Source organism: Dipteris shenzhenensis, chromosome 13 (assembly GCF_047967505.1).
Source record: "Dipteris shenzhenensis isolate YYH24624 ecotype China chromosome 13, Dip_SZ_1.0, whole genome shotgun sequence".
Lineage (NCBI taxonomy): Eukaryota > Viridiplantae > Streptophyta > Polypodiopsida > Gleicheniales > Dipteridaceae > Dipteris > Dipteris shenzhenensis.
Window position 1 is genome coordinate 42,553,694 of NC_141608.1, and position 19,125 is coordinate 42,572,818.

Sequence of the window (19,125 nt, forward strand, 5' to 3'; positions counted from 1 at the left end):
CTTGCCTTGTATTTGTTCACAGAACCATCTGCATTGTGCTTCACCTTATAAACCCACTTGTAGCTAATTGCATTCTTGTCTCTAGGCAAAGGCACCAATTCCCATCTAGCTTTTGCTTCCAAGGCATCCATTTCTTCATCCATGGCTTTCTTCCATTTTTCTTTTCCCATGGCTTGCTCAAAAGAAGTGGGTTCTAGTTCATGTATCACTTTGACCATATAGGCATAGCGAATGGCTATAAATCCATCATATTTCTGCCTATCCACAGGATACCTAGCTCTGGTAGACCTACACAAAATAGGCTCACTACCAGGTGCTCTCAAAACATCCCTTGTCTTCCTTACTCTAGGTGTAATAGAAGGAACACCCAACTCACCATCAAGGCTTTGCTGTTCTGAGCCACTGGATTCACCATCCACATAAGAGTGACCTGCATTCACATCAACCATGGGATGATCTACTTTCTCTTTTCCTTTTTGTCATACTTGCATACCACTATATGCATTGCTTTGAGGAGATCCTCCTGATCTCAATCTGCCTATCCATGGCAAAGTATGTGAACCACTGCTAGAGGATACTACATGTCCACTAATATTTTGTGATTGCTGAGCTGTGAATTCTGTGCAGCATTACCATTTTGTGCATCTACATCATCAATCACATTTACTGGTTTATACCAGTTGCTCATCTCATAAAAAACAACATCTTTGTTCACTATAAACTTACGAGTAGAAGGGTATAGCATCTATACCCTTTGTGCTGCAGAGAATAACCAATAAAGATGCACTTCTCAGCTTTTGGATCCAACTTGGATCTCAACTCATCTGGCAACTGAACATAGGCAATGCAACCAAAAATTCTCAAATGAGAAATATCTGGTTTCCTACCATTATACCTCTCCTCTGGCGTACTCTCCCCCTCCATTTGACTTTAGGCATTTTATTTGCAAGCCTGTTTCTTTTTCAACCATAGCTTTAAAAGCTTTGAAATGCCCAAACACTTCACTTTTCTTTTTCATAAAATACACCCAAACTTTTCTGCTGTAGTCATCAATAAAAGTGACAAAATAATGACAGCCTCTAATAGATGCAACTTTAGTAGTCCACACATTAGAGTGGATTAATTCCAATGGCCTCTTACTCTCTTGAACATGTCTAGGAAATGGTTTCCTTGCCTGTTTTCTAAATTGACAGGCTTCACATACCTTATGCATTTTTGCAACCTTGAACTTAGGCAATCCTACAACAATATTTTGGGCCTGGATTAATTTAAGTCGTTGTACATTAACATGACCAATGCGGTTATGCCAGATATCAATATCTGTACCTACATCGGTCCCATGTGCAAACATTGCTGCACTCAAATCAGGCATGTCCGCATCCAACGTAAACATCTTGCCCTTCTTCTTCCCTTTTGCTATCAAGCAACCTTTATTTTTCATATCCTCAACAAAGCATCCATGAGGATTAAATCTAACCTGCTCAACCATTTGACCAATAGAAACTAGGTTCTTGGTGATATTCGGGACATGAAATACATCAGACATGTTTTTCTTTTTCCCATCCTACATAGACAAAGGAATTTTACCAATCTGCACAATAGGATGTATAGTATGATCACCAGTCTCCACAAATCCTAGTCTTTCCATTTTCCTTGCATCCTGCATCCATTCTGCATGACCTGTCATGTGGTTTGATGCACCTGAGTCAACATACCACACATCATTACTTTCTTCTGCACTTGTCACAGAATTAGTCATGTGCTGCACCATAAACAAATGCTCATTTCTGTCATCACCCTGTCTACTAGAGGATGCATAATTGCCTTGCTGCAATTTTCCAATCATGATGTCATTCTGCTTTTTGTAGCAGTCTTTAACCATATGACCCATTTTACCACAGTAGTAGCATTCAACATTGCTATTTGCATTTTGGCCTCTCTGCCATCCACCATGACCTCTTTGGCTCCCCCTACCTCTAAAGTTACCATGTCCTCCTCCATAGGACTAGTTTTCTTGAATTTGTTGCATATTTTGATTTCTGCCACGGCCTCCAAATCGGCCTGCTCTACCTCTGCCTCTACCTCTTCCAGTATTTGAGTAGAAGATAGCTTCTTTTGAAGTTCCTCCTGAAGAATATGCACCACCATTTCTATGCTCTTTAGAAATTAGAAGGCAATCAACTCCTCAAAATCAGGAAAATTCTCACAGACGGCAATGGATGTCTAGAATTGTGCATAATCCTTTCCTAGAGCATTCAAGGTCCCAGAAACTAAATCATCATCTTCCACTGGCAACCCAATAGAAGTAAGTGCATCTGCAATCTTCTTCACCTTCATGTGGTAGTCATTGATGCTCATATTTTCTCTCTGCACATTATGCAACTCCTGCTTGAGCTACATTTTCCTGGCTTGCATATTTGTGCTATACATTTTTGTCAAAGTATCCCATGCCTCCTTCGATGTGCTTGCATCCTGAATGTGCACAATCATAGAATCTGAAATACTGATAGACAGCCAGTACATAACTTTTCTGGCTCTCTCATGCCAGCCTTTAAATGCCTACAAATCCTGTTGATTGGGAACATTAGGAATAATTGGTTCTTGTTCTCAGCTCCAGTAATGAACTCCGAATAGCCTTTTCTCTTAAGGAAATTCGTCATTCTAAACTTCCATGCTTGGAAGTTGTTCTTGTCAAGCTTTTCAGTGACAATCTGTGAAAGAGCATTAGACGCCATTACAAAACACTGTAAAATATTTTGTCACTGCAAAAAAACACAACTTCTGCCTCACAAGGGCAAATCTGCAAAACTGATGAAAGTGGTATTTGACCACACAATCACTTCTTAGTGACGATTATGCATAAACAGCAATAAGAATGATTCTGTCACTCCCAATATTTCTGTGCACAGGCGTACGATGTAATTTTTGCAACAACTTTTCACCGTGTAGAACAGCGGTCGCACAGCAAAAACAAGGCACTTTTCTGAGTGCCTGCGAAAAAGTTCTGCCACCAAAATGGGCCCCGAAATGACCTCGAATCAAAAAAATAATTTCACTGAGGGCTTCATCCTCGCCCGTAGCATGTACTACCCTCTCGCCACACTGCGAAAGGCGTCCCAATCTGAGACAGTGCACTCTTGCACTTTCTGGCTGTGCTACCTACAGAGGTTTGCTCCCCAACTCAAAAAAAAGGAAAGCAACACTGATCCTCTTACTAGGACACCGCGAATTTGGTTTGCTTTCTTAACCTCCTTACCACGAACCGAGCTCTGATACCATGTGAAGAGAGTGGGCAAGAAGGAAGGATTCTCACTTGCAGCTTTCTCACATACACAATTGGGTAATATACACAAAGGTGGAGGCTGAAAAAAGTTTTCCTCTTCTTAGTTGTGAAAGCCAAAAGAACTCTAAGTACAAAAGAATAGGTGAACCTTATATGTGGGTCTCAAACCAAACTCAGCTAACTAAGGTGGCATACTAACTGAGCCACTAACTAGAGTACATAAAGATAGCTATCATCCAGCTATTATTCATGGGCGATGTACCAATCGCATCTGCAGCTAACACGTCGGTGACATAAATGCACAACGGTCACCCTAGCATATCACGAGTGGAGCTCAATATCTCAACACTTAGGACCACAAAACTGACCATAAACGTCAATCCACAAACGCTAATCTATTGATTCCACAGAATTCCCAGAGGCTGGACCCTTCTTTGGTCTGCCATCTTCACCTCAAAAGGGCTGGTTCTAATTCATTGAGGCAAAATTTCCTATAAAGGTCTTCAAATAGGATATTTACCCCCGACCCCCATCTAGCAGGACTTCTGGTATCATCTGTGACTTATATTCCACTTGAATCAGTGGGACAGTATAATCCACATCCTCTATTTGTGCTGCATTCATAGCTGGGTCAACTTCAAAAGACTCTCCCTCTTCCTTTTTTGCCTCATCCATCAGGCTCCCCATGTCAACTGACAACTTAGCCAACAACTGCGTTTTGAATTCCGATACCAGATTGAGAAGCTGATCTAGTGTGATATTAATCTTCGCCTTAAGCAAGGCTGTGGAACAATTCTTCTTGTTCCCCTATAACCTCCTTTTCTAATTCCTTAATCACACCAATCCTCTGCTGAGCCTCTCTGTAAGCCCCTTTCTTTTTCAGAATGTCTACTTTTTGGTTGTCATCTGGCCTATCAGAAACCTTAGGTTGTACTATGCTCCTTTTATTGTCAGCTTGCTCTTCCTTTGGTCCCACTTCAATCACTGTTGGGTTTGCACATTGAGGTTAGACCTTGTTCTCTGCTAGTTGAACTGATACACCCATTTTCCCTTGGGCATGTATAGATTGTGTGGCGTCCATCAATGCCCACTTAATCTTTTTCTCTGCATTCACCTTATCCAAGGCTTTAAGAACCTCATGTCGAACTTTCTTTTGCTCATCCCAATCAATTGGGTGTTTACGTTTATGGGTATTTTTTCCTCCTTTGGGATTGGTCCTTTAGACCTTGTTACAGCTAGTGCTGCTGGGTCATTTTGTCCTTTCGACATGTCACTTTCCTATTGACATCCTGAGCAATCACATAAAATAGCCAATACTGGCTCCATACCCTTCTTCTTTTGTGCTTTTGTCTCCTTCAATTTTTCCGGTCCTTCCCCTACCCCATTCTGCTCGATTATCACTGCATTGGCCTAGGCTGGTGGTGGATGAGGTGCATTTTGCGTTTGTGATTGTGTCTGGTATTGAACAATTGGGATGCCCCTCTCATTGTGATGTTTACACCAGAGTTCACATCCTAGACCTTGTTTGTGTCCAGCTTTTCCACAATATGTGCAATTTTGTGCATTCATACTTGTATTGGCTTGTCAAGGGTTGTTTCCCAAATTTTGATATGCTGGTCTTCTTATTTGGTTAGCATTCTCATTTACCCCTACTTGATTGGTAGTAGGTGGTTGTGCCGCTACTATAGCAACTTGCATGTGAGGAGGCAACCACCCCCTATAATTTGGATTGTACCAGCAATTGGCACTATCATGATTCTGTTTGAGGCAAAACTCACATTGAGCTTTCTCAGATGAATCGGCTTCTGATAGCCCCATACTTTTCAAATGATTTTTTATCTTCTTCTCTAGCTTGTCATCCCCTGAGGAAGCTTTTGCCTTTTTCTTTGACTTGGAGCTCCCCTAGACTTTCCCTTCTTGGATTCCTTTTTCCTTTTTCTCTTAGACTTCATGTCCTCCTCATCCGAAGCATCCAAATCATCTTCCTCAGACTCGGATTCCATATCATCATCCTCACTCTTGGTGTCAGTGTTCATTTGAATCTGTGTCCAAATCTGAATCCTCTACCTCCTTCTTTTTCCCCTTCTTTGATTTGCTTTTGGTCATACCAAATCTCCGTTCTACATGTTGTGCCGCTGTGACCATGTTGTCAAAGTCGTCGGCTCCTGCCAACATGTCCCTTCCCGCCACAACACTTCTCAATTCCTTTGTTAACCCTTTGCAGAAGTAATCCCCCAATTGTTCCTCAATCGGTCTCTGCATGGTGGCTAGCCTCTGGTTCAGATTTTGAAACTTCTGGGCATAGTCTTCTACCAACAGATCCTTCTGTTTCAATTGTCGAAGTTTCTTGAGGATTGCTTTTGGTGTTTTCTCTTGTTAGAATCTTGACAAAAAAGCTTGTTTTAGAGCATCATAGTCCGGAAAGTGATTCATACCATATTGAATGAACCAACTCATGGCCCTGCCTACCAAGGTTGCTGCCAATTGTTCCTTCTTGACTGCATCACCAAGCTGACCTTCGAAACCACTTGCTACCCATTGGGTCTCAAATTGCCCAATGTGACTATCAGGGTCTTCCTTTGTCTTGCCATTGAATTTAGCAGAGTACATATTTACTATTGGAATAATTGGAACTCTTGGTTTTGCTCTCATTGCCTTTGTGGGGTTTGCTTGAGAGTGGATAAAACAATTGCCTTTGTGCTCCTACATACAACCCAACTACTACATGGTATCCAAGAGTTGCCCGAATAAAGGTTTCTGATGGAGAACATGAGATTTTTTGCATTAACTGCGTCTTGCTATTCTAAACTTTTTCCCGAACTCGTGGAGGGATCCTCACCGGACACTGTGTTCCCAGGAACCCAGTCTTCATCTTCCAAACTCGGAATGGTTTCCTCCAATTCTTACTGGATTACAGATGGTTACCCTACCTCTCCTTGCATTCCAACTGTCTCGCTAGATCCTTTCTCATTTGCATCAAGGTGACCCTCCTTGTGAAGTAGAGATGACTGATACGCCGAGGAGATGACTCCATTTCCTCCGTGTCTGACGTCCGCTACCACTCTCTCCATGAACATTCTGTAAGATTGCTCGACTCTTTCTCCCTTCGGTCCTCAAGTTAAACTATCTAGGCCCACCTCAATACTCCCTGATTCCCTGGTAAAAAATTCTCACCTCTTTTGCTACAAATCACGGATTAATTCCTGCACAAATGTTGTTAATAATCTCCTGAAGTGCTTCATAATTCCCACTGTTCACAGTTGTTTGTTGGAGTTTCCTTCACAATTGGAGAGCACGGTAGAGAATATTGATTTCTCCCTGCAAGCATTGAAGGTTCTCATTCCACCGACTAGACTCTGCGTGTGCTTTTTCTACCATATGTGCTCCGCTTCCACAGCATTTGCACGAAGGAGCCATATGCTCTATCTTCTCCTGCTTGCAATTGAACAATGGCTAATTGCTTTTTTGCAGCATCGAATTGCTTGTAGGTGCAAATTGTGTTGACTTATTCTCTTTGATCACCAATTGTTTCAGGATTTGATTAAGTCATTTTGATTGTCCATCCCCTTGGGGGTAGAACACCTATGGCTTCATCATGTTGTCTATCTACTTCGTCTTTCAACTCCTTTGCCACATTTGGTCGAAATGCCCAATTTATTTGTAGGATCGCCAGTGTAATAGGTAGAGATTAGATCCCCAAAATCTACCTATTAGTAAACATGCGATATCTTCATGAATACATTCAAAGCTTCCGAAAGAGAATACACCAACTCAAGATTGGGTGCCATTGAGATGATCAATTGAAGTGAACAACTACATATTTCTTATATTGCAAAGGTTTCTATAACAACAACATATAAAGTATGCATAGAACTAGGCAAAACAGAGTTCGATCAACAACACCATATCCGCATTCAGAATGCTGCATGACAGATCCATGAGTCGAACAACTAACTAACTACATATGGTAGTTGCTTGCTAACTTGCAGACGCGCCTCATCAGCAGTTGCACAACTAACTCCCATTAAGGTAAATAGTTCTTAAATATGTTTAGGCTACACTCACCTACACACCCCCCCCTCCTCCACCACCCCCTCCCCCTCCACCCCCTGACCCCCTCCACCACCCACCCATCTCTCCTCTACCCCTTCTCCCCCCCTTGCCCCTCTCTCCACCCCCCTTTCCCCTTCTCCCCCCTTTCTCCTTCTCTCCCCTTCCCCCTCCACCCCCTCCCTCTCCACCACCACCCGTGGTGGCGGCGATATAAATTTTTGATGGAATTTTTCGATGGAATTGTTTTTTTTTGCCGGAATTTTTTCAATGGACATTTTTCGCCGGAATTTTTTGCCTTTATAAAAAATTTAATTTCTTATTATTTTAATATTTTTAGTTTTTTTTAAAAAACCTAATCATTAACCTAGGTTAGATTAGGCTAACCTAGTGTGGGTTAGTTAGGATCTAGTTAGGTTAGCCTAACTATAATATAGTTAGTTCAACTAACTATAGCTAGTTAGATCCATAATTAGGTTAGGTTAGAGTAACTATCCTTGTAACTGGCAGTTCCTCTAACTAACAACTAGAGTAACTAGCGAGTTAAAGTAATTGGGTAGTTAGGATAACTAGCCAATTAGACTAACTGGGAGTTCCCTAGTTCAGCTACCTGCCACTAAAGTCCATTGACACAACTTTTTTGCCCAAAGAGCCCCCCAAACCCAAAAAGGGCCACATTTCACGCCAATTTAACCCTTCGTTAACTCGCCCGCCCATTTCACACCATTTTGGCATCCCTAGAACTCGTTAATTCATGCCCCTATGTGGGGCCCTTTTTGCACTAATTCGCTCATAAATTTCCAGCGTGACCTCCGATTGACGATTCGTCTGCACCACCGACACATTTCCCAACTCACATGGGACAATCCTAGGCACATTATTAACACGATGGTCCCTACTACACTAACGCATCTCTAACCCCCCTAACACAACTACATCAACACTCGCATTTGTGGCAGAGGCACCCGTTCCACCTCTCGTCAAATCTGCATGCAACTATGCTCTGGCCAACACCTCCAACAACCCTCTTCTCTGAATCTCCCCCTTGAAATTCAGCCAATTCCTTTGACTCCTCCAAGACACGACATGGTAGACCACCATCACGCTACTGGGGACCTTAAACTCGAAGCGATGGGGAACAATTTCTGCGAGGATGGCATGACTGACTCTGACACCTATAGTGATGATGGAAGAGCCGGTGCATGAGATAAGTGCTTTAAAAAGGGAAAATACATGTCCACTGCCGAAACGTCTAATGAAGATTGCCTAAAGGCCATGACCATGAAGCTAAGAGAAGAAATTATGCAGGCCATGGAACAAAAGCTTCACATGTCTCAGCCGACTTATCCATGGTGAAAAAATGTATGGTGTCCACACTGCATGACCAATCATATAGCAAATGAATGCGCAGTCCTTAGAGCTAGGATCACTACACAAGAAAATCCACCGCCAAGATTATGGTGCCATATCTGCGTAGTCGGTGGCCATGATGAAAATAGTTGCATGTTCAACATGCACAACAACCTGCCTCAACCTCAACAATACCAACTAGCACCCATCCTAGTGTACAGACAACCGGCACTTGCACAAGCACCACCAGCTAAATCCTATTCCCATCTATATCCAAGTTTTGCAATTACTCAGGAACCCGAATCCACGACCATATCCAATAGTGCCAAATCCAGCTCCTTCAGAAGTTCCAATACAACAACTCCAAGTTGAGGAAGTGGATTCATGATTCGAGTATGAAGCTAAGTACCCAGTGTACTATGTAGAAGGAGCAGAGGGTTTAATACTAGTCTATGCGGATCAAGTTCATCCCAATACATATTGAGCACCAATCAAGTGCTCCGGTTGTGGAGAGAATCACCGGATCGTAGAGTGCCCTCATTGTGGTAGCCCCACTACTTTCCAACCACTCTACAGAGATTGTGGCATTGGCCATGCCTGTATGGAGTGTCCCATGAAAAATAAGGTCCCACAATCAGCATTATTGGGATGGAACATCAAAGTCTAGGGCTAGCAAGCCGCAGTATCACTTGTGAATGTAATTACACGCCAGCAAAAAGAGGCCACCAAGGGCCCTAATATTCCAATTCAATCAAGACGACCTCTTCAAAAGAGAAAGCACAAGTGCCTCTACCTCCATCAAGCAATGAGCAACCAAGCTCATCCACATCAGCCCTCAAGCCTCAAATAAAAGAAGCTCCATCCCTAAATGCAGAGGTGGAGAAGGCTTGATTTCAAGCACTTCAACAATGGGTGCAAAAGGAACAAGCTCAATTTGAGGCTGAGAAGCAAGCACAAGATCCAATCCCTAACTTGGCACCATCGAGTATTAACATTGTATTTGAGCCTCTGTTCCAGCAATATAATGTACCACCATGCCAACTTGAAGGTGTCACACTCTCAAGCATTCTAAGTTGCCCTCTATCAATTCCCATTGGAATCCTCTTAAGGAATAGTCCCAATCTCTGGGAGAGTTTCAAAGGATGGATTGAACTAGCAAATCCCCCTCCACCTATGGAAGACATAGAAGATATCCCTGTGCAGATGGGTGAGAGAGATGACATATGCAACATCACTGTGCCTTTGATCCTTAAATCATATGATGAAATCCAAGCCATAGTGGATGGTGGAGTAGGTGTGAATGTCCTATCCAAGGAGCTCTATAATGAATGGGGTCTTCCATAAATGCAAAAGGCTAACTTCAACATACGCCTTGCCGATGATTCACGTGCAAAGCCCTTGGGAATAGTGAATGGCGTGTCATTAAAAGTCACAAGAGTCCGCTTTTCTCTTCAATTCACAATCTTGGATCTCCCCAAGAAATCCTATCAAATCTTGCTTGGACATCCTTGGTTGTGTGAAGCACCAGTCCTCCATGATTGGGGAACTGATAGACTGACAATCAAAAATCGTGACACCACAATAAGAGTCAATGTAGGGACAGGAGCAATAAAATCAAGCATGCCTAGAGTGTTGGATGAAACCTCTTCAATGACAATCTCGAGAAAATCAGCCCCCCTGCAAACAGCATGCCATAGCAGGTGATACACAAAGCAATGTCAATAATTGGATCCAAGCATTGGCAACCATTGACAACTACTATTCACTAGATCCCATCTTCATGCAAATTGATGCTAAGGTCGTGCAGGTAAATCCTCCACTCACACATGAAGAACCAATTGATATAGAGGTGCCATTCTTTATGGTGGATCTTGAATGGAACAGGGAACCTGAAGAAGCTATCCATTCCAAATAAGTTTCAAAAGTATAACCCACATGTGTGGATGAAGCTCGATAAAGTGACCTCAAAAAAAGAAAGTCCACAAGAGCCTCAAAAATTGGTTAATGATCCTATGCCACCCAGTACCCATAGCACATGTTAGGCTAGTTCAACACCATCAAAGACTGATCTGCGAGAAGTGATGGAGTACTTCAAGAACTACACAAGTGGTAGTGTCCCCATAGCAATGCCAAGACCACTAATAGAATCTTAAGTTCAAGAAATCGATAGCATTGGAGAGACTCCAATCTATGAGGGACCGGCCAAAACTCACACGATAAATCTTGCCCTTGAAGGGGAGGAAGAAAAATTGGTATTCACTGGGAAACAGCTTACACGGCAAGATGAAACAAAGCTCAAAACACTCCTAATGGAATAGCGAGACTGCCTAGCATGGTCATACAAGGAAATGAAGGGAATTTCACCAGAAGTGGCAGTACACACAATAGCTACTAGGGAAGGTGCCCACCCTAAGGTATGTGGTCATTATCGAACAAATCCAAAATATGGCACCACGGTCTATGATGAACTGGAAAAACTCTTAGATGCCGAATTCATCTATAAGATAGAGCACATTGATTGGGTTTTCATCATGCCTAAATGCAACAAGAAGCTAAGAATAGGCTAAGAATATGCGTTAACTTAAAGAATGTGAATAACGCCACAATCAGGGATCACTATCCCCTACCTTTAACAGAAAAAGTGTTGGAAAAGGCGGTTGGATTAGAGATATACAAGTTCTTGGATGGCTTTAGTGCAAATTGCTCCTACTGACCAATCAAAAATAGCATTTGCTACAAAATGGGGTATATTTACCTATAGAGTCATGCCATTCGGCCTTTGTAATGCCCCGGCCACATTCTAGAGAGTCATGTTCACAGCTTTCAAGTCCTTTTTGAATAAGTTTCCACAGGTGTTCTTGGATGATTTGTGCATCCACTCAAACAAAAAGGACCACTTCAAATGTCTTGAAGTAGTTCTAATCAAATGCAGGGAGTATGCCATCTCCCTAAATCCAACAAAATGCCAATTCATGGTCACCCATGGATTTTTTTTGGGACACATCGTTTCTCAACATGGGATTGCAACTGACATAAACAAAATCAAAATCATCATGGAATTGCCTTCTCCTACAAATTCCAAAGGCATACAGGTCTTTATGGGACATGTCGGCTATTATAGAAGATTTATCTTGCAGTATGCCATGATAGCCAAACCACTTTAGAGATTATAAGTGGAATTCTTATGGACAAAAGATTGCGACCAAGCCTTTGAGCTTTTAAAGTGGTGCCTCATCACAGCACCCATCCTTATATCTCCCAATTGGGATATTGATTTTCATGTTCATACGAATGGATCCAAGTCCCAGGTCGCCAACTCCGTTTAGTAAGAAAATCTATCAAAATCTTGAGTATGAGATGAATTTAAAAATATGCCATGAGTAGAAATTGTTCAAATTAACATGGTTGTGTTCTACACTAAAAGAGTTTCAAATATGTCTTTACACCTTGAAATTTGGGTTACACATGAAAAACTTACGTTAATTTGAAAGGAGATGGGTTTCAATATTTTAGTGTATTTTTTGTTTTACCCCCCCTCATCCAAAAGACCCCCCCGCTTGGGCCTCACATATTATGAAAAATATGTACAAATCTCAAAATCTTGCATATTTTTCAAGGCATATACCTTATATTTTGTGGGAGGGGGGACATGAAATTTTCATATCTTTCCCTTGCATATTTGAACACTTTAAAGGAAATCCATGCATATTATATATTGACCTTGTCCCTCTATACCTTAGAATTCGGACGAGGGTAGTAACATATTACATATTGAGTTGGTGCCCCAGGATCCAAGTATGCAATTGGGAGTGTGCTTTGCCAACCTGGTGAACATAAGAAAGACTACCCATTCTACTTTGCCATCCTCGACAATAGTGAAGTTTTGGGAACCCCAAGACTTAGCACTAGATTGTTACACGTGCACTCACTAGCATATGCACGTTTTTGCATATATAGTTTGCACTAGATTGTTACATGCACACTCACTGGCATATGCACGTTTTTGCACATATAGGAAGACCTAATCAATTTCCACTTAGGGATGATTGAGTCTTAGTTGCCCTATTAAATCCCACAAATAAACATATAGTTAGTCCCTACCTAATCAACAGATCATGTGCACTCACATGATTTTGCATAGGCACATATTAGATTGCATCAATAATAGTATCACACACTTTCATTCCATATTCTCAAAGTAGGCAATGAATTCACAAGCAGAACAAGAAACTATGCCAAAACGCAAGATGAATCGGTAAAAGAGTTTGCAGCCTCAGCAATAATGAGACCCCTGCCAAACATCCCCAGTTATCTCCTAAATGCACAAATATCACACTTGCATACAAACTGATCTACAAGTTCAATGATACAAGTGCAATCGCATCCAACATGAATGCAAGATAGCAAGAAATTCCAACCTCAGACAAGACCCCTGCCAAACCTCTTCCCAAGAAGATTCTCCTCCAACCTTGCAACCCATCCTCTCTCTCTCCTCCTCCCTCCTCCTCCTCCTTCCTTCTCCTCCCTCTCCTCCTCCCTTATCCTCCCTCCTCCTCCCTCTTCTCCTCCCTTCTTCTCTCCCTTCTCCTCCCTCTACTTTCTTCCTCCTCCTCCCTCTTCTCCTCCCTTCTTCTCTCTCTCCTTCCCCCCATGCTCTTACGCCTTCTTCCTCTCCCACTCCTATGCTCCCCTTAGTCTCTCAACCCTTGACCTCCATGATCTATGAGGGAGACGTGTTCTCCACCATGTACTCTACCATGAACCTTGGATCCTCCTTCTAACCCTTAAACCCCTTTTGAACCCTAGAACCTCTTCTAAACTCTGGAACTTCTTTCTAAACCTTGGAACCTCCTTCTAAACCTTGAATCTCCCTCTAACCCTTAAACTCCTCCTAAACCCTTCAACCCCGAATGAAGGTGAAAGCCTTCATTACCCCAACCATGATGATGCACGTTCCTTTCACACATGCATATACTATGTTTTCTTACCACACTTAAGCCTACATCTCTCACTAGAATACGACCCAAGGTCCTAAGCTACACTTATACTACAAACACCCACACCGATATATCTGTAGGTGAGAAAAAGCCTCAAAACCCTGCATACTGAGAATACACGACTTGAGGGTCGTACTTAGAAAAGTTAAGTAGCTTACCAATTCTCTCATAGAATTTTTTGATGAGCTAAGCGTTCTTGTATTGACAGACATCATCTTTTTGTGATATACAAACTTTTGAATATATACAAAATGGTCATGCATTTTAGTATTATGAATCCTTGTTATGCTTTAGCCTTTAGGTTTGCACTTAATGTCTTTAAGATTGGCCTTAATTTAAATTCTTTAAAAAATGTTTTGCATGGATTTGGTTGGTGGGCTTGACTATTGCAAGTGGGCCACAATGCCCTACAGTTTGATTTTAGCCATCACGATGGTCATGTACCAGCCAACATAGTGGTTGTAGTAGGTCTAATGATTATAATTTTCCTAATATATATACAAACTTATCATGAATTTTGGCCTAGCTTAAGACTTGGATTGGGTATGGATGGTGTGAACCCATTTGGTCTCAAAAGCACCTCTTACAGTGTATGGCCAGTGATATTGGTGAATTATAATCTTCCACCCTCTATGGCGATTGAGAAAGGACATGTTATGTTATCCCTTCTAATTCCAGGGAAACATAAAGTCAAAAATCTTGATGTTTATTTGGAGCCTTTGATTGAAAAGCTAGAGATACTTTGGAGAGGTATCGAGGTGCATGATGTGAGCAGGCCTCCCTCGTCACGAGACTTCACCTGCAAAGCAGTCTTGATGTGGACGATGCATGACTTCCTAGGCTATGGCGAGTGTCTTCTAATTATGAGTAGGCAAAGGATGTGGCACCCTAAACCCACCTTCAACTCTTAATTGCATCTATTGTTCAGGTCTCACTACATCGAGTTACCATGCATGTCTTGTTTGTGGTCTCGCTTGTTGCCTCACGGGCAGATGCATTGAATAAGGTCATCTATGAGAATCACCATCAATTTCTCCCACCTGATCATCCTAGATATGTTGCCCCTTGGAATGAAGTCCTCCCACAATCACTCACTGCGGGAGATTAGATGAGAATTTGGGACGGTTCCACGACTCCTCCACCACTTGGCATGAGCCGGTAAGGGTTTGTAACTATTGTGTGCTATATTGGCTAGAAATAAAGATTGCCTGCTAACACCAGCTTTTGTTTAGATACTCCATCTTTTATCGTTTACCATGTTGGTCCCACCTCAAGATCAATCACCTGCTTGATCCCATGCATATATTCAAGAATGTGGCATCTACCATTTGGGAACATTTGAATGGGACACGAGATTTCGCAGGCATAAGAGAGGATCTACCTACCACAAGGAGGATGCATGAAACTTGGCCACAAGAGAGACCAAATGGGCGTATTTTTTTACCTCGTGCACCGTGGAGGTTATCAAAGCTAGAGATGGTGGCGGTGAAGCGTGCTATTACTACAATTTATACTCCCACTGGATGCATGAGGTGTTTGAAGGGGGCCTTTACAAAGAGTAAGAAAAGAGGTGTAGAGCAATCATATGGCTTGGAATCTCATGATTGGCACAAGATGCTCCAAGTAAGTATTTTTGTGCATAATATCTTTTTCCTTTCAAATTTATGAGTGAATTAGAAGCAACTAATCAACCATTCCTCGTGTGTTCAGTTCATACTACCTACTAGCATTTCTCGTAGTGCATCGAAGGACGTGAAGGATTGTATTTACAAGATGGGCGAGCTTGTGAGGTACTTTACATGATACAAAATGTGATGCGTATCAATGCTCCATGCAAGGTGTTCATATTGCTAATATGGTGTACTTTTTCATTTCTAGGTACGTGAGCTCAAAGGAAATAGATCCCACCACGCTTGAGAATGCTTGAGTTATGTCAGTGGAGGTGGTTTGTTTAGTGGAGGAGACATTTCCACGTTCTATTCTCACAAGCCAACTACATCTCATAGTGCATTTGGTGGATGAGATTGCTATATGTGGTACTATGCATGCACGATGGTTGTTCTTCCTCGAGCGCTTCATGAAGACCTTGAAGGGTTTCGTGAGACAAAATGCAAGAACCGAAGGTAGTATGGCCAAGGGTTGGTTGGTACAAGAGTCACTTGTATATATTTTTGAGTTTCTTGTTGATGTGGATAGCTCTCTCCCATGACTATGGAGAGATGATGAAGACCTAAGGATGACCTCTATTGTGCCTCAAGGGAAAGGATGCAACAAAGTAATAGACACGGAGTTGCTTAATAATATCAACCTCTATTGCGTGCTTAATAGTGATGTGATGAAAAGATGGGTGACAAGATACGAGGATGCAAAGGCAAGAAGACAAGAAGAAAGGGCCCTCTTTCGTACACACCACGGATCTCGTGTGCCATACCCTCAATATCTAAGAGCACTTCCAAAGGATATTCATGTGGATTAGCTACTTGACGAAATGGAGAAAGTAGAGAAAGACGAGGGGATGTATATCACAATGGAAGAATGGGAGTATGCTAGGGGATGCATGAGCATGGTCGGTATATAGAATGTTATGCATAAGTTAGGAGCTTTCAATAATTTAGATTGCTTATTTAATTGATTTTGTCTTAGTGTAGTGCACTATGTTCAATGCTATATGGTGTGAGGGCAAGCATTTACGAACACAACGGATTGATGATAAGAGAAACACACAAGTTTGCGGCGTCATTGCTAGCTTTGAGGGAGCCAATGGAGCCATGGATGATTATTGTGGCATAATCCAAGATATTATTAAGCTTGACTTTTGACGCTTCTTTGTGTATGTTTTGGATGTAAAGTGGTTTAAGGACGTGGTGGAAAGAGGCCCTAATGCAACAATCAAACACCATGCAAGTGGCTTTGTAACTACTGACTCCACAAAGTTTTGGCAAAGTAAGAAGGACACACTAGTACTACCACAACAATGTGAATAGGTACTGTACACACATATAAAAATACTCACTTTTAAATATTTGATACCTTCGATGCAAGAAAAATAACATGATTGTATTTGTGTTTGAATTAGGTTGTCTATTAACCAATGGTGGATAATAATAGATGGTGGCATGTCATACCTATTATGCCATGTTCCAAAGTGATGTATAGTACATTTACTAATATGGAGCGTATGGAGGATGATCATGGCCATGGAGGTGATGATGACCGTGATACGAGAGAGGAGAATGATCATGAGATAGGAGATACAGATATTGAGGCCATTACCCGTGAGGACGAGCCTACCATTGGATGAGCACATGAGTAGCTCAAGTAGTAGTGGGTTGAATGTATTTGTAGATCTAAACACTTGTTTGGATTTTGAAGTAGATAGTTTGGCAAGGGTTGATCTCATTGAGGATGAGATTGAACCGTAGCCCATCATTGATATTGGCAAAAGTATTTTACATATTGTCTCATTCTCCTCACCTCACTTAATTTTTGTATATGTGGGTTTGCAAAAAAGCATTGATGTTTTTGTTAAAATTATGTGCTTTGGTAATCATGGGCAATGTTTGGAAAGCAGTGATGTACATTTACCAGCCTACACCAAAATCTCACTTTCTGTATTCTCTGTTTTGCATCTAAATACACGTCTAATTCTTAGTGTAGATGCACTAATAGACACGCTAATACATGTGCAAATAGACACGCTATTAGATGCAGTGTTAGATGCGCCTGTATTTTCTCAGTGTAGATGCGCTAATAGACGCGTGAATACATGTGCAAATAGATGCGCTGTTAGACGCGCCCATAATTTCTCTATTCAAGCGATGCCTATAGATGCGCTCGCTATTTTGCACGTCTATCAAGCGCGTCTATAGTTGCTTTGTGTTGTTGTGAATGAACTCAATTTCCCGAATGATTGTTATAGAATGAATCGACAATAAAATGCTAAATAGAGCTCTTTTAATAAAATAGAGAACTTTTACTATATCAGAATGAACATAGCACTCTTACTAAAACAAAGCATGACTGTTATGTATGCAAAGCATGACATGTATGACTTCGTTATAGTTAAATGAATATCTACCATAACTCATCACTTCTTAGAATGCTAGTATGAACTCTCCAACCAAATGATCATAGCAATTTTCCTACAAAAGTTTAAATGGCTTGTTTATCAATGTGTTCTACATACACAAGAGAGAGAGAGAGAGAGAGAGAGAGAGAGAGAGAGAGAGAGAGAGAGAGAGAGAGAGAAGGGGAGGGGGAGGGGGAGGGGGAGAGAAAGAAAGAGAGGCATCCTGGTCCTGTTGTGCCACTTGAGCACACTTAGTTCATATGCAGCATGAGCCACATTGCACTAAGTTCTACTAAACTTTTGGAGATGCCTGCTTGAAGCCTATGCGTCTACTTGGTCAGCTGGTTGATACCATTGTAGCATCGTTATAGGAATATTAAATTGCTCCTTATTCTGCTATGATGCTTTCTCTATCATTGAGTTGATCCTTTTTTTAAGCTTTGCTTGTGTCGCTTGTTCCAACAGTCTATTTTCAATCGAAGTAGCTTTGTTTAACCATGCATTAGCTATAATCGTAGAGTATCATTGCATGTGATTGTTGTAAATGGATTGCAATCAGTCATGTATGTAGTAGTCTTGGTGGAGAGCCTCATCGCTTCCATTGAGAATTCAAAATACAAAAGCGGGGGACAGTAAGAGCAGGAGAAACACTAAACCTAGCATCGATAAAAAGCAGTATGTGGAAGCATATGCACTCTAGCCTGCCATGTACTTTCTAGACTGAAATCTTGCAATCACCAAACTATGCACTTGGACTTGGTTTTTGTTTTTTAATACAAAGAGGAGAGTCGCTTTTAAAGCACCCAAAAAGTAATGAGCGAGATATGTTTTCTTAGTCCACCTTATCTTGCATATACCCCCATGGTTGCACCATCCTTTTTATCCCTATTTGGCATCCCATCTAAGGTCAAAATTTGATTTTAAATTAGCATTGAATCGGTATCATAGTTTGTGCTTGGAAAAAATCTAGAGTTTTGTTTAAGATGAAAAGTTCCTGAACCAAGGCAAAAGACTTCTTTGATGTGTCAGTTTTAAAATGCAATGAGTTTTCTCACATAACAAGACATTATGTCTATTATCAAACTTAGAATTTGGTGAAGAGAATTAAGGTGAATAAAGAAAGTAGGAATTTAAATTAAGTGGAAATGCTAGTCTAAAGATCATTCTATAAAATGACCCATGGTTAGCTTTTAGGAGATGATTTTAACCTATTGATTGTTGTTTGAAAATCTTAAAATGAAGCCGCCATCGTGGTCTAAATGTTAAAGAACATCGATCAAAGTGTGAAACTAATCCATTTTTCTAGAAAAAGATTCTAAATTTTTGTGAAGACCAAGTATAACATACCAATGCAAATTGTGCTATAAACACTAGCA